The 25,909-nt window shown below is 45.2% G+C and overlaps 1 protein-coding gene and 1 non-coding gene across 7 annotated transcripts in view; one reads left to right on the top strand and one right to left on the bottom strand.

Annotated features, from left to right (window-relative positions):
- The window catches only part of PDE4B (phosphodiesterase 4B), a 325,166-nt gene that overhangs the window by 198,716 nt on the left and 100,541 nt on the right, over positions 1–25,909 (bottom strand). The gene's annotated exons all lie outside the window — the stretch shown is intronic.
- Positions 4,259–4,396, top strand: LOC119933814. Its single transcript, XR_005452684.1, has one exon. It is a non-coding gene; the product is annotated as a small nucleolar RNA SNORA7 (small nucleolar RNA).

Genomic DNA, 25,909 nt, shown 5'->3' with positions numbered 1-25,909 from the left:
TAACTTCTCTGTGTTTCAGTTCCCTCATCTGTAAAATGGGGATTAAGACTCTGAGCCCCATATGGGACAGGGACTGGGTCTAGCCTAATTATTATGTATCTACCCCAGCACTTAGAACAGTGCTTGGTAAATACTAAATGCCATCAACATCATCATGATTATTATTATAATTATTATTATTATGCCACCCCAGTACCGCACAGCTCTTAGATACACATCTTCCCTTACCTGTAATTTACTTTAGTAACTGCCTCCTCTGCTACAATGTAAGCTCCCTGAAGGCTGGGATCGTGTTGATTTACCATGTTGTACCCTCCCAAGTGCTTAGAACAGTGCTCTTATGCAGGAAGTGCTCAATAAATACCGCTGACTGAGTGACTGAATAGAGTTAGTGGAGGGGAGTCAGATTCTGAAATAATTTACAGATGGGACGGGAAGAGGACATGGTTATGACAGGGATGGCTGAGCACTCCTGGACTGAAGAGCTGCTGAATGAGAAAGGGTAGCAGGTGGGTGGGGAATGGAGAGGAGGGACTTGATTGGGAAACTGATAAACTGATAAACTGAGGCTGGAGCCCCAAAGGAGCCCCAAAGGAGCCCCAAAGGAGGGGTGATTCGAAGCCAGCAAAGTCAGGCCCACTATTTGCTTTCTCTGATGCCAAATGTAAAAACTTTAGGGACCCATTGTACCAAAGATTTGATTAGGAAGCAGCGTGGCCTAGTGGATAGAGCACAGGCCTAGGAGTCAGAAGGACCTGGGTCCTAATCCTGGCTCCGCCACTGTGTGACCTTGGGCAAGTAACTTCACTTCTCTGTGCCTCAGTTACCTCATCTGGAAAATGGGGATGAAGACTGTGAGCCCCATGTGAGACAGAGACTGTGTCCAACCCAATTATCCTGTAACTATCCCAGCGCTCAGAACAGTGCTTGCAACATAGTAAGAGCTCAAATACCGTTAAAAAACCAACAGCCAAAAAAAAAAAGCTTGACCCTTCAAGAAAGAGCTAAACAGCATTCAGGTTGAAACAAGGCAGATTACATTTCTACCACATTACTCCCTCTGCCAGCTAACAGAAAATGACAAGAATATCATATCCTAATTTGTTTTGCATTTGACGACAAGAAAATATCAGACTCCATGAAATTCAACAGGCTCTTGAGACAATTAACAAAACCTTAACAGGGAAGATCCTCCTGGAAAAGAGGAGGTGGGATTGCAAAACATGATTCATGATGTTCAATCAATCAATCAATGGTATTGATTGAGTGACTAATGTCTGTAGAGCTCCGTACCTGCTCACAGTGAGCTTACAGTTTAGAGGGGGAGACAGATATTACTATTATTAATATTATTGGCAATAAAAATAATTGTCCATTTGTTTGGTTTTTGGGCAAATTCTGAGACTCAGTCTCAGGGACTATGTCCGATTTGATAATGTTGTATCTATCCCAGTATTTTTTTAGTACAGCTCTTGCATGTAGTAAGTGCTTAATAAATTAATATTACTATTATTAGTAATAATAACATAGGTTTGGACAGGGCACCCCAGATCTCCACTAATGAAATCATGAATGTGGACAAGCCAAATAAAAGTAGAAAATCTTCTCAATTCTGCAGCAGCCCTAAAATGTGAGACCTGTAAAATGCTGAGACAGTCTCACAATTTAACTCTGCTTTTCCAATGCTAGACACAGGCAGAAGAAAAGCTTATTATAAATTTTTCCTAACTGAAAATGAATTTAAGGCGCAAATCAAGTCCCTGAATAATATGCATCTATAAATCTAAATCATTCGAAAGAATATTATACCTTCTCTAGAAGCAATCTCTCTCTTTTAAGTCTAATCACACACATCAAAAGGGTGATTAATATCAATTTTGCTATCTGAATGTATTCAAAGCTGTCTACAACCAGAAAACAAGCCTATGAATAATATTTATCAGAGGATCTAAATATTTCGTTCTTTTTGAAGTGAGGTCAAAAGTCCAAAATAGCAATTTTCATCATTTCTTCATTCACTTTACAAAAAAATCAGCAAAGCCTCCACAGGCACAGAGAAAATATGCTTATTATTTGTTAATGGAGGAATGGGGGGTATAGTATTTTTATTTTTCTCATCTATTATCTCTTTTCATCCTCACAACACTAAACAAGGTATAGAGGGCAATTATTATTATCCACATTTTACAGATGAAAAAACTGAGGCCCGAGGGGGTGTCTTGTCCAAGGTCACCCAGATGGCCAGAGGCAGGGCCACAACTATAAGCCCAGGCCTCCTGATTCTCATTCCCATGTGCCATCTCTCCTTCCACTCCATTTGTTAAATCTTAGGTTACGACGTTCCCTGATACATTCTCCCTTTGGCTTTGGTGGACAGTCTTTGAATTTGGCTTGTGCTCATTGAGAGAGAAAGGTGAGGAGAAAGTTTTTTTGAAATTCCCAGGCCCATGCTCTATTTACTAGGCCACACTGCTTAAGTTCCACTTGTAACATAAGGAGATTGGGTGACCTGGGTCAAAGGGGCAGGATGCCTAGAACCAAAGGGGGACAGGATACCGGGCTTTGGTCAGAAATCCTGAGCTTGAACCCCTTGTGCTTTCGATGACAATTTCTGGTGAATTGACCTGTGTTTATTTCCATTAGAAAGAGAAGAAGGCCCTGTTCCTTTGGCCTTTCAGAGCAGCTGAAGACTTGAGCCTTGAGAAACACTGTTGACTAATGGATAGCACACAGGCCTGGAAATCAGAAGGGCCCAGATTCTAATCCCAGCTCCGCCGTTCGTCTGTTGTGCGACTTTGGGCAAATCACTTAGCTTCTCTGTGCCTTGGTTCCCTCAGATGTAAAATGGTGATTAAGTCTGTGAGCCCAATGTGGGACAGGGTTTGGTTCCAATCTGATTAGTCTGTATTGTACCCTGGGCTGAGTAAAGCACCTGGAACAAAATAAGTGCTTAACAATACCAAAAATAAAAGGTATTTATATCTTTTATGGGACATAAAAGTCTTTCATTACACTTTAGAGACATTAGAGACAGAGGTCTCTGTCCCAGTACTTAGTACAGTGCCTGGCACATAGTAAGCGCTTAACAAATACTCCATTTATTATTATTATAGCTGGAGTAGAACCTATTGGGGGAAAAGGGGAATGGGAAGTGCTTAACAAACACATTAAGACTGTGAGCCCCATGTGGGACAACCCAATCACCTTGTAATTTCCCCAGCACTTAGAACAGTGCTTTGCACATAGTAAGCGCTTAATAAATGCCATTATCACATATATAGAGGTTCCTGACTGGCATCTGCACCAGCAGGTGAGAAAATAGAGAATCAGTGCCTAGAACCTGGGTGTGGAAGTCAGAAGGAACTGGATTTTATTCCCTGCTCCGCCACTTGTCTGTTGTGCAACCTTGGACAAATCACTTCACTTCTCTGTGCCTCAGATACTTCATCTGCAAAATGGGAATCAAGACCGTGAGCCCTTTGTGGGACACGGATTGTGTCTAACCTGATTAGCCTGTATCTACTCCAGTGCTTAGTACAGTGTCTGGCACCTAGTAAGCACTTAACAAATTCCATTAAAAAAAATTCTGCCTTCCCGAGTCTTATGACATTAAATGTATCAGCTTCAGAATCGGATATGGGTTTTTCGTATTTCGATATCTCCACGTCACCCCTCTTCTACCTAGGTCCTGTTCATGGAAATTCCCAATAACTACGGTTTTCATTTTTCCCACACATAAACAGGCAGAGCAATTAAGACTGCGCATTTCCTTTCTGAGCCCCCCTGCCGGCTTCTTCCGCAGAAAGCCAGGGGAACGGCTCTTATGTTTCCCAAGTGTTCCCAATGCTGTTGCTGCTGAGTGATGTCATTAATGTCATGGATACGGCAATGCCCCTATCCAGCCTTCTTTCCAGCCTCTGGCCACCGACACAAAAGACCATTCGGAACCAGCTGAGTCATTATCCCCCATCAACAGGGAAATAAAAATCAAACCCATATTTGGGGCCAAGTATGTTTGCAAGCAAAACAAAACCGTTCAATAACGTTCATTATACCGCACTGTCAGTGGAAAATGGTATTTTGGGAGAGATGGGAATGTGGTGTCCAGTCAATCAATCCTATTTATTGAGCACTTACGGTGTGTATAGCATTGTTCTAAGTGCTTGGGAAAGTACAATTGAACAATACAACAGACTTACTCTCTGCCCACGGTGAGCTTACAATCTAGAGGGGGAAACAGACATTAATATAAAAAAAGATATTCTCAGGGTCACACCTGGGGAGTTTCCAGTACTCTACCAGTCTCAGCTACTGGAGGGAGAGTCAAGCAGAGGTCTACCCATTCCATTCCTAGCTTGGGCAGTGGCTAGCGAGTGGAAGGCAATCTGCTACAAGTCAAAACTCACCCATGCAGGACAGCAGCGGCGTGGGAGTGAGTCGAGGGTGGAGACTCGAGTTTACTGCGCAGAAGGTGGCAATGGTAAACCACTTCCATATTTTTACCAAGAAAACTCTATGGATCCACTACAAGAACAATTGCAGATGGAGAGCGGGGAGTTCTGGGACAGATGTGTCTGTGGTGTCGTTATAGGTGGAAACGACTCGACGGCATAAGACAAGACAATATACACATAAGTGCTGTGGCACTGGTGGCAGAGGTGAAAGGGAGCAAATTAGGGTGATGCAGGAGGGAGTGGGAGAAAAGGAAATGAGGGCTCAGTTAGGGAAGACCTCTTTCATTCATTCATTCAATCATATTTATTGAGCACTTACTGTGTGCAGAGCACTGTACTAAGCGCTTGGGAAGTACAAGTTGGCAATGTATAGAGACGGTCCCTACCCAACAGCGGGCTCACAGTCTAGAAGGGGGAGGAGATGTGCCTTTAGTAAGGCTTCGAAGGGGGTGAGAGTAATTGTTGGCTGGCTATGAAAGGGAGGGCATTCCAGGACAGAGAAGGACCTGGGAGAGAGGTCAGTGGTGAGACAGATGAGATTAAGCACTAGATAATGAGTAGGTTGGCATTAGAGGAGCGAAATGTGTGTGTTGGTTTGTTGCAGGAGAGTTGCGTGATGAGATAAGAAGGGATAAGATGATTGACTGCTTTAGAGCCCATGGTAAGGAGTGTTTTTGATGCAGAAGTGGATGGGCAACCACTGGAGATTCTTGAGGAGTGGGGAAACACGGACCGAAGCTGGGTGGTAGTCCAAGAAGCTTTGTGGTGGTAGAAGCCAGGAAACCTCAATGAGATCAATCAATCTGTCATATTCATTGAGTGCTTACTATGTGCAGAGCACTGAACTAAGCGCTTGGGAGAGTCCACCATACTGGAGTTGGCAGGCATGTTCCCCGCCCACGCGTTCACCTCAGAAGCCGGTCCCAGCCCCACGGCTGCCAGAGCTCTACAAATCCCTTCAGACAACATTTAAAAGTTGCTGGCGAGATTATCCCTTAATGGAATCGGTCCCGCTCAAATCGATCCGGGCAAAGAGAAAAGCCGTGTTCACCTCTCCCGTGCCCTGCTCTGAGAGGGTTGTTGGGGGGACCGAGGTTGGCAAGGCAGAGCACAATCAGCACAATCTATCGTATTTATTGAGAGCTTACTGGATGTGCAGAGCAAAAAAATCCAGGCAGATTCTGGAGCCCTGAAATTAATGCTCTTACTCAGTGGATATCTACTCCCTGCAGACAGCCTAATCGTTAACAAGACCTGAGTGTCTTCTAATACCTACTCTGAGGGGTAAATGTAGAAGTAAAAATATAACGGTGTGTTCAGTCCCTTACTGAAGGAACATTCCTACAGCTAGAAATCCCTATATCATTTTCCACATCCCGGAGCAATATTAAGTACTGTGGATGATGGTAATAGGCACTTCCACAGTACGCTTTCTATCTTCTCTTCAGAACTAGAAGCAGCGTGGCTCAGTGGAAAGAGCATGGGCTTTGCAGTTAGAGGTCATGGGTTCAAATCCCGCCTCCGCCACATGTCTGCTGTGTGACCTTGGGCAAGTCACTTAACTTCTCTGAGCCTCAGTTACCTCATCTGTAAAATGGGAATTAAGACTGTGAGCCCCACGTGGGACAACTTGATCACCTTGTATCCCTCCGCAGAGCTTAGAACAGTGCTCTGCACATAGTAAGCACTTAACAAATGCTATCATTATTATTATTATTATAATTAACTACAGTGCAAGCACTTAGTACAGTGCTCTGCACACAGTAAGCACTCAATAAATACAATTGAATGAATGAATGAACTACAGTGCCAGAGCTTAGTACAGTGCACTGCACACAGTAAGCACTCAATAAATACGATTGAATGAATGAACTATAGTGTGAAATTCCTTGTTCTTGACACTCAAGGGACTCGGGGGTCTGGAGAACGGGGTTCTAGTCCCGGCTCTGTCCCTGGCCTGCTGTGTGACCATGGGGAAATCACTGAGCTGCCCTGTGCCTCCGTTTCCTCATCTGTAAAATGAGGTTAAAAATGCCAGCTCTCCCTCCATGTTAGACTGTGCGCCCCACATGGGACAGGGACGCTATCTGTCCTGATTATCCACCTCAGCACTTAGTACAATGCTTGGCACATAGTAAACAGTTAATACCATACTTACCCTTAGAAGGAGTATAAAGGGAAAGTCGAGAGAAGTGCTTTCTAAATATCGTAATTAATTCACCAACAGGTGAGATCATAGCAATTCTTAATTTTTTAAAAATAATATTGTACCCTCTTACTAGCTGAGATCTCTGCCTCTCATGGGACTATACTTTTCCACTCTTCCGGAGAAGGAAATCCAGGACTGTATTCAAACTCTTTAGATTGTTTTATTGGTGCCAATGAACGGAAGGCCCTTCATTCAATTGCATTTATTGAGCGCTTACTGCGTGCAGAGCACTGTACTAAGCACTTGGAAAGTACAATTTGGCAACAGAGACAATCCCTACCCAACAACAATAAGCTCTTTTCCCTCCAAAGCCTAGATTGTTGCCAGCAGCATAAAGTGGGGGGCGGGGGGTGGAGGGGATGTGTGTGTGTGTGTGTGTGTGAGAGAGAGAGAGAGAGAGATAGAGAGAGAGAGAGAAAGAGAGAAAGAGAGAGATAGAGAGAGTACACATGCCCAAAGGAATCCCTAACCCCCTATCAATTCCCTACCCTGGAAAGAGAAAAGCAACAGCATATGGTTAGCTCGTTAGCTGTGGGGTGGCAAGGATTGTATGATCCTTGCATGGCTTAGTGGATAGAGCACAAGACAGAGTCAGAAGCTCATGGGTGCTAATTCCAGCTCTGCCACTTGTCTGCTGTGTGACCTTGGGCAAGTTACTTCACTTCTCTGGGCCTCAGTTACTTCCTCTAAATAATAGGGATTGAAACTGTGAGCCCCACAAGGGATGGGGACTGTGTTCAACTTGATTTGCTCGTATCCGCCCCAGCACTTAGTATAGTGCCTGGCACATAACAATAATAATAATAGTATTTGTGGTGTTTGTTAAGTGCTTACTATATGTCAGGCACTGTACTAAGCTGGGGGATTTCCAAAGTCAGCAGCCAATGACTTTTTGAACTTCCCTCTAGACTGTAAGCTTGCTGTGGGCAGAGAATGTGTCTTCCAACCATGTTATATGCATTGTACTTTCCCAATCACTTAGTATAGTGGTCTGCACCCAGTAAGCACACAATAATCAATCAATCAATCAATCAATCAATCGTATTTATTGAGCGCTTACTATGTGCAGAGCACTGTACTAAGCGCTTGGGAAGTACAAATTGGCAACACATAGAGACAGTCCCTACCCAACAGTGGGCTCACAGTCTAAAAGGGGGAGACAGAGAACAGAACCAAACATACCAACAAAATAAAATAAATAGGATAGAAATGTACAAGTAAAATAAATAAATAAATAAATAGAGTAATAAACATGTACAACCATATATACATATATACAGGTGCTGTGGGGAAGGGAAGGAGGTAAGATGGGGGTATGGAGAGGTGGACGAGGGGGAGAGGAGGGAGGGGCTCAGTCTGGGAAGGCCTCCTGGAGGAGGTGAGCTCTCAGCAGGGCCTTGAAGGGAGGAAGAGAGCGAGCTTGGCGGAGGGGCAGAGGGAGGGCATTCCAGGCCCGGGGGATGACGTGGGCAGGGGGTCGACGGCGGGACAGGCAAGAACGAGGTACAGTGAGGAGATTAGCGGTGGAGGAGCGGAGGTTGCAGGCTGGGCAGTAGAAGGAGAGAAGGGAGGTGAGGTAGGAGGGGGCGAGGTGATGGAGAGCCTTGAAGCCAATAAATGTGACTGACTGATTCCCTGACTAAGCCCTCATTTCCTCTTCTCCCACTCCCCACTCAGTCCCTCAGCACTTATTTCTGTATTCATAATTTATTTATTTCTATCAAGTCCTGTCTCCCCTTCTAGTCTTTGAGCTTGTTGTGGGCAGGGAACATGTCTGTCTGCTTTTGTATTGTACTCTCCCAAGTGCTTAGTACAGTGCTCTGCACCCAGTAGGTGCTCAATAAGTACCATTGATTCACTGATTGATTGATTCAGTGCAGTGTAGACTCCATTTATAAGTTACTCTCACTAGCTCTTAATGGCCCTATGTAAAGCCATTCATTCATTCAATCGTATTTATTGAGTGCTTACTCTGTGCAGAACACTGTACTAAGAACCAGGAAAGTAAAATTCATTGCCAGTCAGCCCTGACTCTCAGTTAACCAGACTTTTGGACTAACCAGTCCCTACTACTCCAACACCACGGCAGTAAATCATAATAAAATGGTATTTGTTAAGCACTTACTATGTGCCAAACACTGTTCTAAGCACTGGGACAGATATAAGCTAATCAGGTTGGACACAGTTACATACATTCTATAATACATTATACTTTCCGATGATGTCACACCCTAATTCTTAATTCATACCCTTGGTCAATCAAACAATGCTATCTATTGAGCGCTTACTATGTGCAGAGCACTGTACTATGTGTTTGAGAGAGTACAATACAGCAGACATGTTCCCTGTCCATAATCGTCATAGGATGAGTTTACAGTCTGAACTATCCCAGACTGCCTCTTTTCACCAGTTGTCAGACAATAGGTTTAAACTTCAATGCCTGACTCCCACCCAGTGCAGCGGAAAATATTATATATTCCCTGGAGTTTGGTTTTTTTTTTTTGACATAATAGTTGCCACCCCCCACATCGGGCTTATTCTCAAATGAATAGGCAGCTGAATCATCAGGGCCAACTGTTCCAGTTTTCGGTGCAAGGCTCCGAGGTTACTTATGACATAACACATAATAAATTTCCTCCCTAGCATCATGGATAAGTCAATCAATAAATCAAAGGGATTTATTAAACACTTACTGGATGCAGAGTACTGTAGTAAGTGTTTGGCAGAGCATGGTAGAGTTGAGAAGCAGCATGGCCTAGTGGAAAGAGCACAGGACCAAGTCAGAGGTCGTGGGTTCTAATCCCGGCTCCACCACTTATCAGCTGTGTGACTTTGGGCCAGTCACTTCACTTCTCTGTGCCTCAGTTACCTCATCTGTAAAATGGGGATTAAGCCTGTGAGCCCACGTGGGACAACCTCATTACCTTATATCTACCCCAGCGCTTAGAACAGTGCTTGGCACATAATAAGTGTTTAGCAAATACCATCAATATTATTATTATCATTATTCTTATAACCTTGTACATACTCCAGCATTCTGAACAGTGCTTGCCACATAGTAAGCACTTAACAAATACCATCATTATTACTGTTATTAATAATAATAAGATGATCACTGCCCTCAGTTAGTTTACAATCTAGTCGGGAAGACAGATATTATTGTCTTGTAACCCACAGGGCACTTCTATGTACAAACAAAACAACCGATGGTATTACTGAGTGCCTATTGTGTGCAGAGCATTGGACTAAGCACTTGGGAGAGGACAATAGAGTTGGGAGACATAACTCCTTTACTTTTTTTTATAGTATTTGCTATGCACTTACTATATGCCAGCAACTGTACTAAGTGCAGGGGTAGATTCAAGCAAATCAGATTGGACGCAGTCCCTGTCCCACACGGGGCTTAGTCTTAATCCAAATACTGCAGATGAGAGAACTGAGGTCCAGAGAAGTGAAGTGACTTGCCCAAAGTCACACAGCTGACAAGTGTCAGAGCTGGGATTAGAACCCAGCTCCTTCTGACTCTAAGACCTGTGCTCTGTCTACTGGACCACAGTGCTGGGAAGTGGAGCCCAGAGGGTTCCAGGCTCTGTCTCAGAGCCCCTGGGGGCCTTTGTTAAATTGCTGTATTGTACCCTTCCAAGCACCTAGTACAGTGCTCTGCCCACAGCAAGTGCTCAGTATACACCACTGATTGATTGCAGGCACCTCTGATTTCACCCAAATTTCAGGCCGGTTCCAAATCACCAAGCCCTCTCAGCTTCAAGATACCACAGGAATAAGGAGTTCATCCAGAATTCAAGCCACACGCCCACTTCAATCTCCATAAGATGTTTTCTGAAGGTTTGGGGACTGGAAATGTCATCCAAACAAAACCCACGGAAAAAGTCCCTCCCCCAGGCCTCAGGCTGGGCCTTTAGAAGATCAACTTGTAAGGGAACATGTGACATGGGGCTGCACTGGGCCAATTTTGAGCCACGTTCTAAATGCAAATAGGCAAGGAGTATCAGTTGGCAGAAAAATGGCAACTTTCTGAGGCTGATTGACAAGGGTTTTAATGGCTGGTGCTTAATGCCAAGCACTCCGGGTGCCCAAGGCTTGAATTGCCCCAGGAGATAGTAAGGATCTTGGGAAGGGCAGGAGGCAGTGAATCAGGAGGCCAGGGCTACAGTCCAGCACTGCCTCTGGCCTTTTGAGTGGCCCTGGGCAAGTCTCAAATTACCTGGGCCTCAGTCTTCCCATCTGTATCTGCTCACCCTACTTGTTAAAACGTGAGCCCTGTGGGAGACGGGGTCTGATGTCTAACGTGAACACCTTCTATCTTGGCACAGAGTAAGTGCTTAAAAAAGACCAGAATGAAGCAGCATGGTATAGTGGCAAGAACAGGGGTTTGGGAGTCAGAGGACGTGGGTTCTAATCCTGGCTCTGCCGCTTGTCTGCTGTGTGACTTTGGGCAAGTCACTTGACTTCTCTGTGCCTCAGTTACCTCATCTGTAAAATGGGGATGAAGACTGTGAGCCCCATGTGGGACAATCTGATTACCCTCTAACGACCCCAGCACTTAGAACAGTGCTTGACACATAGTAAGTGCTTAACAAATACTATAATTATTATTAACACTGGTCCTTTTAATATCCCCACTCTGACCTCCAAATTCTCCCTCATTCAATGTCTCCCCCTCTAATGGTGGCTACTAAGAAACCAGGAGAGGAAAGAAAGAAGGCATTTGCTATAGCCACAACTGGCCCTGCAGGCAAGTAGCTCTGATGAGACCGAACTGTCCACTCCTCCAGTGCCTTCAACGTCAGTTGTCCCAGATGCTTAGCATAGTGCCGTGCACACTGTGGGCATTCGGTAAGTAGCACTGAGTGATTGACTGACAGACACGAGATGCCCACTTGAACCCAAGACCTGGTATTACTGATCCAGATAATGGCGCCCCTGACAACAGGACTACCCACCCCACTGAGAAGTAGCGTGGCCTAGTCATTCATTCAATCATATTTATTGAGGGCTTACTGTGTGCAGAGCACTGTACTAAGCGCTTGGGAAGTACAAGTTGGCAACATATAGAGATGGTCCCTACCCAACAATGGGCTCAGGGTCTAGAAGGAGACTAGTCTAGTCTACAGAGCAGGGCCCTGGGGGTCTGAAACACCTGGGTTCTAATCCCAGCACCACCACTTGTCTGCTCTGTGACCTTGGGCAAGTCACTTCACTTCTCCAGACCTCTGTTTCCTCATCTGTCAAATGGGGATGAAGACCATGAGCCCAGCGTGGGACATGAATGTTTCCAACCTGATTATTTTGTATCTACCCCATCGCTTACTACAATGCTGGGCACATAGTAAGCGCTTAACAAATGCCATCATCATCATCATGACTGGCACATAGTAAACACTGAACAAATACCATTAAAATTTTTTTTAAAAAACAAAACACAAGAAACTGACCACTCCCCGTTTAGGCTGGGGTGTAAATCATCATCATCATCATCATAATGGCATTTATTAAGCACTTACTATGTGCAAAGCACTGTTCTAAGCGCTGGGGAGGTTACAAGGTGATCAGGTTATCCCACGGGGGGCTCACAGTCTTAACCCCCATTTTACAGATGAAGGAACTGAGGCACAGAGAAGTTAAGTGACTTGCCCAAGGTCACACAGCAGGCAATTGGTGGAGGCAGGATTTGAACCCGTGACCTCTGACTCCAAAGCCCGTGCTCTTTCCACTGAGCCACGCTTTAGGGACCATTCTCCCAACGGGTGTCCTTGGACCCATATGGACATGGAAGAAATGGCCATGCTCATGTGTCTAGCCGTGTAACGGGCCTGAGCATCGTGGACGAAGTTTTCTCAACCCGAGGTGCATTGAGAACATAACCCCCTCCTTCTGTGAGAACGTAGTATACATGACTCTGGAATGGTTTTGTGAGGGGGTCTAGTTTTAAGAAAATGTAAAAGAAATTCAATTTTACCTACGGCATGCCCCAAGTCTCGCCATTTTTCACTGCTCTGTCAGTGTAATGGGAAGAGCGTTTCTGAGAGTGAAAAATGTACTTTTAATGGATTTTTAAGCTAAATTAAGCCATGCAGGAAGCTAAGAGGGATGTTTTAGAGAGGAGCTTATAAATCTTTCATTTTCTAAGATCCTTACCCCTTCATTGAGTAATTCCAGATATAATTAGGCCTCACAAATCCCCTTCACTCGTGCAAGGAAGGAGGCTTGACCCCCAAGGCTTTCCACCAGAAAGTGGAAATTTCACATTATTATTATTAACGATAATAATAATTGTGGTATTTGTTAAATTCTTACTATGTGCCAGGCCCTGTACTAAGCACTAGGGGGGAAATACAAGAAAATCGGGTTGGACACAGTCCCTGTCCCCCATCGGGGTCACGGCCTTAATCCCCGTTTTACAGATGAGGTAACTGAGGCACAGAGAAGTGAAGTGACTTGCCCAAGGTCACATAGCAGACAAGTGGCAGAGCCAGAATTAGAACCCATGATCTTCTGGTTCCCAGGCCCAAGCTCTATTCCTTAATGATCTTTGAAACATTTTATTGTCGGAATGACACACTGAGTCTGTGTCCAACAGAAACATGCCCGAAGAGTTAAAAATCCATACACTATTACTACGACTGTCCTCAGGAAAGGGGGAGCCCACAGGCCCGATGCCAGATAAGACTGACCACAAAGGCAATAATCATGTATATATGTATATATGTTTGTACATATTTATTACTCTATTTATTTATTTATTTATTTTACTTGTACATATCTATTCTATTTATTTTATTTTATTAGTATGTTTGGTTTTGTCTCCCCCTTTTAGACTGTGAGCCCACTTTTGGGTAGGGACTGTCTCTATATGTTGCCAATTTGTACTTCCCAAGTGCTTAGTACAGTGCTCTGCACACAGTAAGCGCTCAATAAATACGATTGATGATGATGATGAAAGGCAATAATCAAAATATGATCATTATTATCACGGCATTTATTCACCGCTTACTATCTGCCAAGAGCCTGAACTAAGCAATGAAGTGAATATGAGATAACTTGATGAGATACAGTCTTATCCCACATGGGATAAGACTCTCTAGACTGTAAGCTCGTTGAGGGCAGGGAATGTGTCTGTTTATTTTTGTACCATACTCTCCTATGGGTTCTAATCCCAGCTCCACCAATTGCCTGCTCTGTGACCTTGGGCACGTCATCTCACTTCTTTGTGATTCAGTTACTTCATCTGAAAAATGGGGATTAAGACTGTGAGCCCGTTGTTGGGTAGGGACCATCTCTATGTGTTGCCGACTTGCACTTCCCAAGCACTTAGAACAGTGCTCTGCGCATAGTAAGCACTCAATATATACAATTGAATAAATGAATGAATTTGTATCTACCCCAGTGCTTAGTACAATGCCTGGAACATGATGATGATGATGGTATTTGTTTAGCGCTTACTGCATGCCAGGTCCACTGGGGTGGATACAAACAAACATGCCATTATTATTATTGTTATAATTATTCACCATTCAGCAAACCTCCTTACTCTTTTGCCAGCTCATCCTCTAGACCGTAAATTCGTTGTGAGCAGGGAATTGGTCTGTTATTTTGTTATATTGTACTCTCCCAAGTGCTTAGTCCAGTGCTATGCACACAGTAAGAGCTCAATAAATATGATTGATTGACTTCTGAAACGCCAGTCAACATGGATTCTGAGCGGGTTTATTTGTGTGTGAAGAAATTAAATAGGGCTTGGACAATAATGATCATGATTGAAATTCCATGACCAAAGTCAGAAATTGTTCGCGGTCACAAAAGTATAATCAATGTTTGCATAGCTGTGGAAGAAAAATAAATAGATAGGTAGTGAGATAATGCACCCTTTCTAGAAGATTGCTCTCCTCTTCACCGAGAATATATTTAAGAAAATCCTACCTCTAATTTCCTTTTCACGAAAGGAATATTTAACATCATACATCAAATTCAACTGAGGATGATGCAGACCAAAGAAAATCAATCTAATTGCAGTTTATATCATTCCTCTCCCCTCCCAGTGCTACATTATTCTGGGTTCCAGAACTTGAAAAAATTTGATTTAGCAAAGTAGGATGGCCTATTGGAAAGACCCCGGGCTTGGGAGTCAGAGGACCTGAGTTCTAACTCAGCTCCACCACATACCTGTTGTGTGACACTAAACAAGGCACTTAACTTCAGTAAACAACATTTCTCCCATCTGCAAAAATGGGGATTCAATACCAGTTCTCCCTCCCACGTAAACTGTGATCCCCAAATGGGACCTGATTATCTTGACTCTACCCATTCACTCATTCATTCAATCGTATTTATTGAGTGCTTAATGTGTGATAAGCACTCTATTAAATGCTTGGAAGAGTACAAAGTAACAATACAATAGACACAATTTCTGCTCACAATGACCTTACAGTCTAGAAGGGGAGAGAGACATTATTATTAATAAGTAAATTACTCTAGCCCTTAGTAACAACTGAGACCCCTCGCCACCTCCCTACTGCCTGGAATTCCCCCACCTTCATATCCAGTAGACCTCAGCTCTCTTCATCTTCTAAACCCTTCTGAAATCCCTCTCCTCCTCCTCCTCCAGGAGGCCTTTCCTGACTTATTTCTCTCCTCCTCCAGTTTTATCCCCGACAGCAAACATCCCAGAACTATTGTCAACCACGCATAGGACTTTTGTACACACCTGACAACCTATGCCTTCCCTCACCTACTTAAATTCAATCGCATTTATTGAGCGCTTACTGTATCCAAAGCCCTGTACTAAGCACTTGGGCGAGTACACTATAATAACAGACACCTTCCCTGCCCACAACGAGCTCACGGTCTACCCGCTTTGCTTGCTCTTCCTTTCTGTGAATTACTCTATCTACCTTCCCTGCTAGAGGTTAAGCTCCCTGAGGGGAGGGAGTCTTCTAAAGCTACTGTACTCTCCCAAGCACTTAGAACAACCCTCTGCACCCAACAGGTGCTCAGTAAATACTCGCCACTGATTAACTGGCACTGCAAGGCAAGTAGAGATAGCTCTGAGGAGGGAGAAGAACTTGAGTCAGGAGAAGAGACATAGCCTAGGATGAGAATGATGATTGTGAATCACGTAGGAAGCAGCGTGGAGCTCCTAGAAAACCGTGCTTTAGGAACAGCGTGACTTACTGGAAAGACCCTGGGCCTAGGAGTCAGAGGTTCTAATTCTGACTCCACCACATGCCTTCTGGGTGGCCTTGGGCAAGCCACAACTTCTCTGTGCCTCAGTTACCTCCTCTGTAACATGGGGTCTCAACATCTGTCCCTGCTCCTACTTAAACTGTGAGCCCTGTGTGGGACAGGGACAGACACAGGGATTATCTTCCCCAGCACTAAGAACAGTGCTTTCTGTATAGTAAATGCTTAACAAATACCATTAATAATAATAATAATAATGGTATTTGTTAAGGGCTTACTGGACATCAAGCACTGTTCTAAACACTGGTGTAGAAACAAGCTAATCAGGTTGGACACAGTTCCTGTCCCACATGGGGTTCACAATCTCAATGCCCATTTTACAGATGAAGTAACTGAGGCACAGAGAAGTGAAATGACTCTCCCAAGGTCTCACAACAGACAAGTGGTGGAGCTGGGATTAGAACCCAGGTCCTTCTAGCTACCAGGCTCATGCTCTTTCCATTAGTCCATGCTGCTTCTCATTATTATTACCATTATAATTATTATTACTCTCCGGTAAAAAGGAGATCTAAATACAACTTTAGTGGGTGAACTCAATGGAGGACGAGTTCACCCACTAAAGTTGCCTTTAATTCATCATGGGCCCCTTATATTACAGCTATGAACTTCAGACCCCAGTCCTCCAAAAGATGGTTTTAATAAATTAGGTTGCAGGGTCTTGGACTTCTGCTCTCTCACCTCCAAAAACCACTGACAAATTTTGGCTTGATGGGGCAATAAAATGGAAATCAAATAGGTAGTCAGCTCTTAATTCCAAGAGTTGGCCCAGTCAAGGACCAGGGCTGGAGAGCCATCACGGGGCTGTGTTTAAGCCAAGAAAACATTGTTAACAAATTCTCCTCTTTGTTTAAGATGCTAATTCCTCTTAAAACAGAAACGTGGGGTAGACTTTTCCCCAGATAATATCTCCCTTGTAAAAGATGTCATTTTATCTGGATTCTCATCCATTGCCTTCACGCCTAAATCAATCTGTCCTTTTAGCTGACACAGAGCATTTTACAGGTACAGGCAGTAGACCACAAGAAAACTGAAGGCCTTTTCCTTCATGTATACATTTCCTAGAAATTCTCTGGACTGGATCATTTCCAATCCCCTACCCCATAGGGGTGGACACCCTTTAACTATCATCCTGTTGGAACACTGTCCTGTTCTAAGTAATCCCTGTCCCCTCTCTTTCCTCCCCATGGAAATGGCAGGGATAAGGCTCACCTCACAGACCAATGCCCTCTCTTCCCAGGTGACAGCAAAAAAAACATTTCAACAGAAACCACCCTACCTCCCTCCCTTGACACAGAACTCGACATTTTGGGAGGAAGCTTTGTTTACCTTGGATCTTCCCCCTGTTTTGAGGGGGGTTTATGTTTTGTTTTTTATGGTAGTTGTTAAGTGCTTACTAGGTGCCAGGTTCTGTATTAAGTGCTGGGGTAGCTACAAAGTAATCAGGCTGGACACAGTTCCTGTCCCACATGGGGCTCACAGTCTAAATCCATTCATTCATTCATTCAATCGCATTCATTGAGCGCTTACTGTGTGCAGAGCACTGTACTAAGTGCTTGGGAAGTACAAGTTGGCAACATATCACTGTTACTATCATCATCATTATTTATTATTATTAAGGTGCTAATTAAGCTTTTACTTTGTGCTAGGCACTGGGGAAGGACACAGAGTTGCAGGGAGGTGAAGTGACTTGGCTGAGATCAAGGGCAGAGCTGGGACTAGAATTTGAGAAGCAGAGTTGTTTAGGGGATAGAACCCGGGCCTGGGAGCCAGAAGGACCTGGGTTCTAATCCCCACTACACCACTTGTAGGCTGTGTGACCTTGAGCAAGTCACTTCACTTCTCTGTTCCTCAGTTACCTCATCTATAAAATGGGGACTATGACTGTGAGCCCCATGTGGGACAGGGACTGGGCCCAACCCAATTTGCTTGTATCTAACCCAGCGCTTAGTATAGTGCATGGCACTTAGTAAGTGCTTAATATAATACTGGCAATAATAATCAAATTTGGACTTCCTGCTCTCCATCCTCCTTCCCAGGCCTGTGCCCTTTCTGCTGAGTTTCATGGCCTCCCTTACCACCACCAGGAAGAAAGTGGAAAACAGAAGTTCACCCAGAAAAACATTTAAAGCTAACAGCCTACCAGAACCATTTTTTCACTTATTGGAATCTGCAGAGCCTATTTCTAAAAGCAACTTATGAATATCCCTGGTATATATAGCAGAGACCAGAGACCTGCACAGCTTTTAAATTTCTATTTTGCTCTCCCCCTTTTGTTCTCATTATAAAAATAGGCTGATCGTAACACCAGTGCTTCTTCCATCCCGCCCAAAGCTTTCACTTAAAATACTACAGTCTGAATCCTCCTGACGGCTAATTGCTAAGTGCCCATTGGCTCTCTGGGAACCCAAGGCCGAGGCTGGCCTAGATGTGCACAGGCCATGAGATCGGTGCCCACATTCAGATAAAAATACCCCCACCCCACAGTCTCTGGCTTTACAGCTACTTCAAACAGTCTGCTCCCTCACCTCCGAGGCTGAGAGCCCCTAGGTGATCGAAATTATCTCAGATCTGCCGCAGCCCTTAGCACAATGCTTGGTACCTAGTAGGCAATGGACCAATAATAATGATGATGATGGCATTTGTTATGCGCTATGTGTCACACACTGTTCTAAGCGCTGGGGTAGATACAAGCAAATCACGTTGAACACAGACCCTGTCCCACGTTCACAGTCTTAATCCCTATTTTACCGATGAAGGAACTGAGGCTCACAGAAGTGAAGTGACTTGTCCAAGGTCACAAAGCAGACAGGTGGCAGAGCTGGGATTAGAACCCAGGTCCTTCTGATTCCCAGGCCTGGGCTCTATCCACTGGCCACACTGCTGCTAATGTCATTATTCATGACATTATGTCGTTATTGTCATTATTATTACCCTACTGAGAGCTCACCTCCTCCAGGAGGCCTTCCCAGACTGAGCCCCCTTTTTCCTCTCCTCCTCCCCATCCCCCCACAACCTCCTTCCCCTCCCCACAGCACCTGTAGATATGTTTGTACAGATTTATTACTCTATTTATTTTACTTGTACATATTTACTATTCTATTTATTTTGTTAATGATGTGCATCTAGCTTTAATTCTATTTGTTCTGATGGCTTGACACCTGTCCACATGTTTTGTTTTGTTGTCTGTCTCCCCCTTCTAGACTGTGAGCCCGCTGTTGGGTAGGGACCGTCTCTCTATGTTGCCAACTTGTACTTCCCAGACACTTAGTACAGAGCTCTGCACACAGTAAGCGCTCAATAAATACGATTGAATGAATGAATGAATGAATGAATGCTTAGATGTTCGGCAAGGGGAAGACAAGAGGCTGCTGGGTCAACCCAATGGTGGTTGGGATGGAAATGCGACCTTGAGCACCTGCCGTTTTTCTCCACAGCTCCAGATTTCTGCAAATCCGCCATGCTCAAGCCTCACTCACCGCTCTACCCCACTTCACACCCTTAACTGGTTCCAGGAAACTTGAGGAATCTGTGACCTATTGAAAACTAGACGCCTTCCCTGCCTAAGCCCTCCTCTCCTCTTCTCCCACTCCCTTCTGCGCCGCTCCTACTTGCTCCTTCATTCAGCCTCCCTCCCATCCCCGCAGCACATAAAAATAATAATAATTATGGCATTTGTATTTATGTATGTATGTTTGTACATATTTGTTACTCTATTTATTTATTTATTTTACTGTACATATCTTTTCTATTCTATTTTGTTAATATGTTTTGTTTTGTTCTCTGTCTCCCACTTCTAGACTGTGAGCCCACTGTTGGGTAGGGACTGTCTCTATATGTTGCCAATTTGTACTTCCCAAGTGCTGAGTACAGTGCTCTGCACACAGTAAGCGCTCAATAAATACGATTGATGATGATGACAGGTGAGAATGAGGCACGGTGAGGAGATTTGCGTCAGAGGAGTGGAGGGTGCGGGCTGGGCTGTAGAAGGAGAGAAGGGAGGTGAGGGAGGAAGGAGCGAGATGATGGACAGCCTAGAAGCCGAGGGTGAGGAGTTTTTGCCTGATGCGTAGGATATGTGTGGCCTAGTGGAAAAAGCCCGGATCTGGGAGTTAGAAGGACCTGGGTTCTAATCCCAGCTTCACCCCTTGCCTGCTGTGTGACCTTGGTCAAGTCACTTCATTTCTCTGGGCCTCATTTCCCTTACCTGTAAAACGGGGATTAAGACCGTGAGCCCTAAAATAATAATGATGGCATTTCTTAAGTGATTACTATGTGCAAAGCACCGTTCTAAGCGCTGGGGAGGCTACAAGGTGATCAGGTTGTCCCGCGGGGGGCTCACAGTCTTCATCCCCATTTTACAGATGAGGTGACTGAGGCACAGAGAAGTGAAGTGACTTGCCCAAAGTCACACAGCTGACAATTGGTAGAGTCGGGATTTGAAGCCATGACCACTGACTCCAAAGCCTGTGCTCTTTCCACTGAGCCACGCTGCTTCTCTTGCCCTATGTGGGACAGGGCCTGTGTCCAATCTGATAATCTTGCATCTACCCAGGGTTTAGTACAGTGCTTGACACGTAGTAAGTGCTTAACGAAAACCACAATCTTTATTATTTTTATTATTATTATATGGTGCAAGACCCTTCTTGTCCAGTACTTTTATTTTAGAGGTCCAGCCTCCTCCACCTCGCTACCCATCTCTGAGGCCCATGGTTCAGAAGCAGCCCAAGGGGAGAGGAAAGCGACAGCTCTGGAGCAATCTGGGGAGGGTCATGGGACCTCCCTCCCCCTCAGAGACAAGCTTTAGGGGTTCCCACTACCCACTTGGTCTTCCCACAGACCAACAGGAAGGACCGCTAGATTGTAAGCTCTTTGTAGGCAGGGAACGTGTCTATTGTTCTATTGTATTCTCCCAACTACTCAGTACAGTGCTCAGCACACAGTAAGAGCTCAATAAATAGGATGGATTGACTGACTGACCCAATCGATTGCGTTTACTGTGTGCCGGGCACTGCGCTAAGCACTAGCGCGTGGCTTCTGGAAACCAAACTGCTTCAGAGAAACAGCTGGGCAGATAGAACCGGCACCATTTCATCCACTTCCAGGACCCGGCCCGACATCTCCTTCACGGGGCTCGACCCAGGTGACCTGTCGGCTTTCTCCTCATCACAGTCTGACTTCGGCCTGCCAATCGACATAATGATAATAATAGTAATCATTGTGGTATTTGTTAAGCATTTACTACGTGCCAGGCACCATACTAAGCGCTAGAGTAGATACAAACTAATCAGGTTGAACACAGGCCCTGTCCCGCATAGGGCTCACATTCTTAGTCCCCATTTTACAGGTGATGTAACTAAGGCACAGAGAAATGAAGTGACTTACCCAAGATCACACAGCAGGTAAATGGCAGGGCCGGCATCAGGACTCAGGTCCTTCTGATCCCCAGGCCCGGGCTCTACCCACTAAACCATACTGCTTCTCATCATCAAGACCCACACCACCCAACTTACCACACGGTCCAGTAGCCTTTCTCTGTCTGCCTTTTCTAAGCGTGCGTCAGAAGAGGTATTTTCAGTAAATTGCCAGTGCATCCGAACGCAGCCCCACAATCTGTGAGCTGAGACCTTCTGATTAACAGGAGTCCCGGGCGGAGATAACTGGGAGAAGGGGGAAGGCTTGGGCAGGAGAGACACAATAAGCTCTCTCCTTTGTTTTCCCCGCCTGCTCATCCGTGGAGGCAACGGCGATGAAAGGTGAAATTTAATTTAAATGTCTCCAAGTCATTCGGAGAAAGGTTACCTGCAACTGTGCACACAGTGGATCTCTGTTGTTCCATCTTGCCTTTAAGCCTCCCCTTGCCACCGAGCACTTCGGGCAAGGGGAAAATGAAACGTGGGATTGGGAGGGGCCTGGTGACATTACCAGAAAAGACCTTGAATTTGGAGCGCACTACAATTTCCCAACTGTTTTTGCACGACATCTCGTTTCTGTCCTTGCGACATCCCTGTGAAGTAGAGGCAAGGAATTTTCTCCGCATTTTACAGATGAGGAAACTGAGGGCCAGAGATGCTAAGTGACTCGCTCAAGGTCACACGGTAGGAAAGTGGCAGAGCTGGGACTTAATGGGCCTTCTATTCCCATGCCCATATCTTTCCAGAACACCATTCTGGCCCTCCTCAGAATGACAATGATAACTGTAGCATTTTGGTTAAGTGCTTACATTGTGCTAAGCACTGTACTAAGCACTTGGGAGAGTACAATATAACAGAGTCGGTAGATGCATTCTATTAGGCTGTAAATTCCTCACTGGTAAGTACTATGTCTCATCTACTGCATATTCACCAGCCAGTAATAATAATAATAATAATAAAATATTATTATTGTGGTATTTGTTAAATGCTTACTATGTGCCAGGCACTGTACTAAGCTACCGGGCCCTTCACACTGACAGTGTCCAATCCATATAAGTTTGGGGAACGATGTCCAAAAGAGTTTAGTACAGCGTTTTGAACACAGTAAGCGCTCAATGTATACAATTGAATGAATGAATGAATGAGCAGCTATCACACAGTTCCTCCAAACATCCAAGGCAGCTCAACATCCCACTGCACTTACTTCCACATCTGTATTTTATTTCTTTCTATTAATATCTGTCTCACCACCACCTCCAAATTGTAAGCTCGTTGTGGGCAGGGAACGAATCTACCAACTCTGCTCTTTTGTACTCACCCAAGTGTTTAGAAAAGTGCCGTGCACACAGTAAGCGTTCAATAAATACCATTGATTGGTTGGTGGAAGACAGAATTCTGGGCTGGATGAACCATGGCACTGCTGTAATCATGAGACCAACGGAAATAAAATGAGTGAGCTGTATCTAGGGGCAAAAAGAAACGGAAGGAAAGAAATGAGGTAGTTCGTTATGGGCAGGGAATGTGTCCATTAATTATTGTATTCTACTCTCCCAAACAGTTAGTACATTGCTCTGTATCTAGTAAGCGCTCAATAAACATGATTGACCGGCAGATGATGGAAGAAGAAAGCCTGGGAAGAGGAGGCATTAGAGGAGCAAGAAACACAAGGTTACAAAGCCTGAAGCAGGTGCATGAACTCACAAGGGGAAGATTAGACAGTGGGGAGGCTTAGGAGTTGGAAGGAGGGGAGAATGGGTGGGTTGGTGGGGTACGGTGAGGGGGGGGGGGGTGCCTAGGGAGGACCCCTGGCTGGGCACTTTAGTGAGGAGGCAGATTCAACAGAACCTTTTCTGAATTCCAGGTCGACTCATTAATGCTCAGGTTATTTGTGTTGTCGCTCTTCCGCAGCCTCGGGAAGGCAGCCCTCCGGAAACGGCCTGGTTTAATGAGACCTCCTAAACCGTTTTTCTCCGAAAAATCAGCACCGATGTTGCCAATTAATGTCTCCCTCCAGCAAGCGGGCTGTCTGGATTGCTTTCTAGGGGCATCTGGGACCAAGACCTTCCTTCAGAACCCGCCTGCCTTCACACCTGTGAGCCTCGCTCCGTTTCCACAGCTCACGCCAAGCCCTGTGCTCAGACCTTGGCTCGAGCCCCTGAGGTGCCGTGACAAGGAGTCCTTGCAGGCCCCTGCCTGTGGCTGTTTATTTATTGAGGGCCCCCTATTCAGCCGACATTTTGGGGAGGTATAAAGCTCAGGCAGATCACGGGCAGTTCAGAAAAACCAGACTTTTAATGAGACTGGCTGTTGGAAGATTGCCAATAGCTTGGATTAGTGGGGTTCTGGCAGGGGAGGAGGGAAGGGAGGCGGGTTGGATCCTGGTCTGTCTTAACCAGTCCACCAAGTAGATGGCTGGCTTGGGCTCTCCGTGGCAGCCTGGCCTAGTGGACAGAGCACAGGCCTAGGAGTCAGAAGACCTCGGTTCTAATTCCAGCTCTGCCACTTGTCTGCTGCGTGACCTTGGACAAGTCACTTTGTTTCTCTGTACCTCAGTTTCGTCATCTGTAAAATGGGGATTAAGATGGTGAGCCCTATACAGGACAGGGACTGTGTCCAACCCCAGGGCTTAGTTAAGCATGTGGCAAATAGTAAGAGCTCAATAAATACCACTGATTGATTGATTGACTCAGAGTTTTAGGCAGGCCGAGAACTAACATCACTGGCTCCATTTTACAGGTGAGGAAATGAAGGCACAGCATTCAACCACAGCACGATTCCTTCAGTGTCTAAGAGCCCGAACCAAGACTCAAATGCAACTACGAAGCAGATTAAACCTACACCAGTTAGGAAGCAGATTAAACCTAGCCCAGTTAGCTGAACTCTGACCTCTTTACTCCAGATGGTACGAAACAACAGAACTTTAGAAGACCGGTCACTGCTCCAGAATAAACCACAGGTTTCACTGATACTTTGAGAAAAGCCAGCTGTGTGACCTGGAGCAAGTCACTTCACATCTCTGCGCCTTGGTTTCCTCAACTGCAAAATGGGGATTGAAAACCTGTTCTCCCTCCTACTTAGACTGTGAGCCCCGTGAGGGACAGGGACTTTGTCCAGTCTAATTTCTATCAACCCCAGTGCATAGACCAATGTTTGACACTTAGTAAATGCTTACAAAATACCATTATTGGTACCACTCTTACTAGTGCCAAGCACTGTGCTTACCACTGGGCTACTAATAACAGTAGTAATTATGGTCTTTATCGAGTTCTTCCTTTCAGCCAAAGGGCTGATGATACTAAGTGCTGAGGTCGATACAGGTAAACACAACTCCTTCCCACCTGGGGCTCCCAGGTTTTATACGGAAAGTAAGAAAATGTGCCTCATCCCCATTTTACAGATGAAGAAATCGCAGTTAATTGCATAGTTTTTCCACTAGGCCTTACTGCATCAAAGATAATAATAACAATAATAATACTGATGATGGTATTTGTTAAACGCTTACCATGTGCCAGACACTGTACTGAATCCTCAGGGTGGATACCAGCAAATTGGGATGGACAAGGTACCTGTCCCACATGGAGCTAACAGTCTTCATCCCCATTAGACAGATGAGGTAACTGAGGCACAGAGAATTTAAGTGACTTGCTCAAGTTCACACAGCAGATAAGTGGCAGAGTCGGGATTAGCATCCAGGTCCTCCTGACTCTCAAGCCCGTGCTCTATCCACGAGGCAATGACACGCTATGACAGGGGCTGGGAATGTCCGCTGACCTTTCGGGAGTCGAGCCAGGCAGGGGTGGCCCTGGCCCCTGTTTAAAAGGGCTGATCTGATGGAGCAGAGAACATGCTTCTTAAGCCTGCAGTCACCTCATGGCCTCTAGAGAAGGAGCTTTGGCACTTGGAAGACAGAATCCGAGTTCAAAGTTGGAAACCAAATTGCTCAGAAACCATAAGAACGGAACTGAGCCTGGGTGACTGCAGTGGGGAAAACCACTTAGGATAAAAGACCAGGTGTGCTAAGCCAGCAGAAAAAGAAGAGAAGCAGCAGCAGAGAAGAGGCATGATCCAGTGAGTAGGACCCACGCCTGGGAGACAGAAGGACCTGGATTCTCATCCCGGCTTCGCCACTTGTCTGCTGCATGACTTCAGGAAAGTCGCATGGCTTCCCTGGACCTCCGTTACCTCATCTGTAAAATGGGGAGTAAGACTATGAGCCCCATGTGGGACATGGACTGTGTCCAACCTGAATGTCTTGTATCTACCCCAGTGCTCAGTACAGAGCCTGGTATATAATAATTTATAATAATTTTGGCATTTGTTAAGTGCTTACTATGTGCAAAGCACTGTTCTAAGCACTGGGGAGGATACAAGGTGACCAGGTTGTCCCACACGGGGCTCACAGTCTTAATCCCCATTTTACAGATGAGGGAACTGAAGCACAGAGAAGTGAAGTGACTTGCCCAAAGCCACACAGCTGATAAGCGGCAGAGCTTTGGATTTGAACCCATGACCTCTGACTCCAAAGCCCGGGCTCTTTCCACTGAGCCACGCTGCATATAGTAAGCACTTAACAACAA

The sequence above is a fragment of the Tachyglossus aculeatus genome, chromosome 10, assembly GCF_015852505.1.
Source record: "Tachyglossus aculeatus isolate mTacAcu1 chromosome 10, mTacAcu1.pri, whole genome shotgun sequence".
Classification (NCBI taxonomy): Eukaryota; Metazoa; Chordata; class Mammalia; order Monotremata; family Tachyglossidae; genus Tachyglossus; species Tachyglossus aculeatus.
Note: the sequence above shows the minus strand (reverse complement) of the source record. Positions and strands in the feature narration are given on the sequence as shown.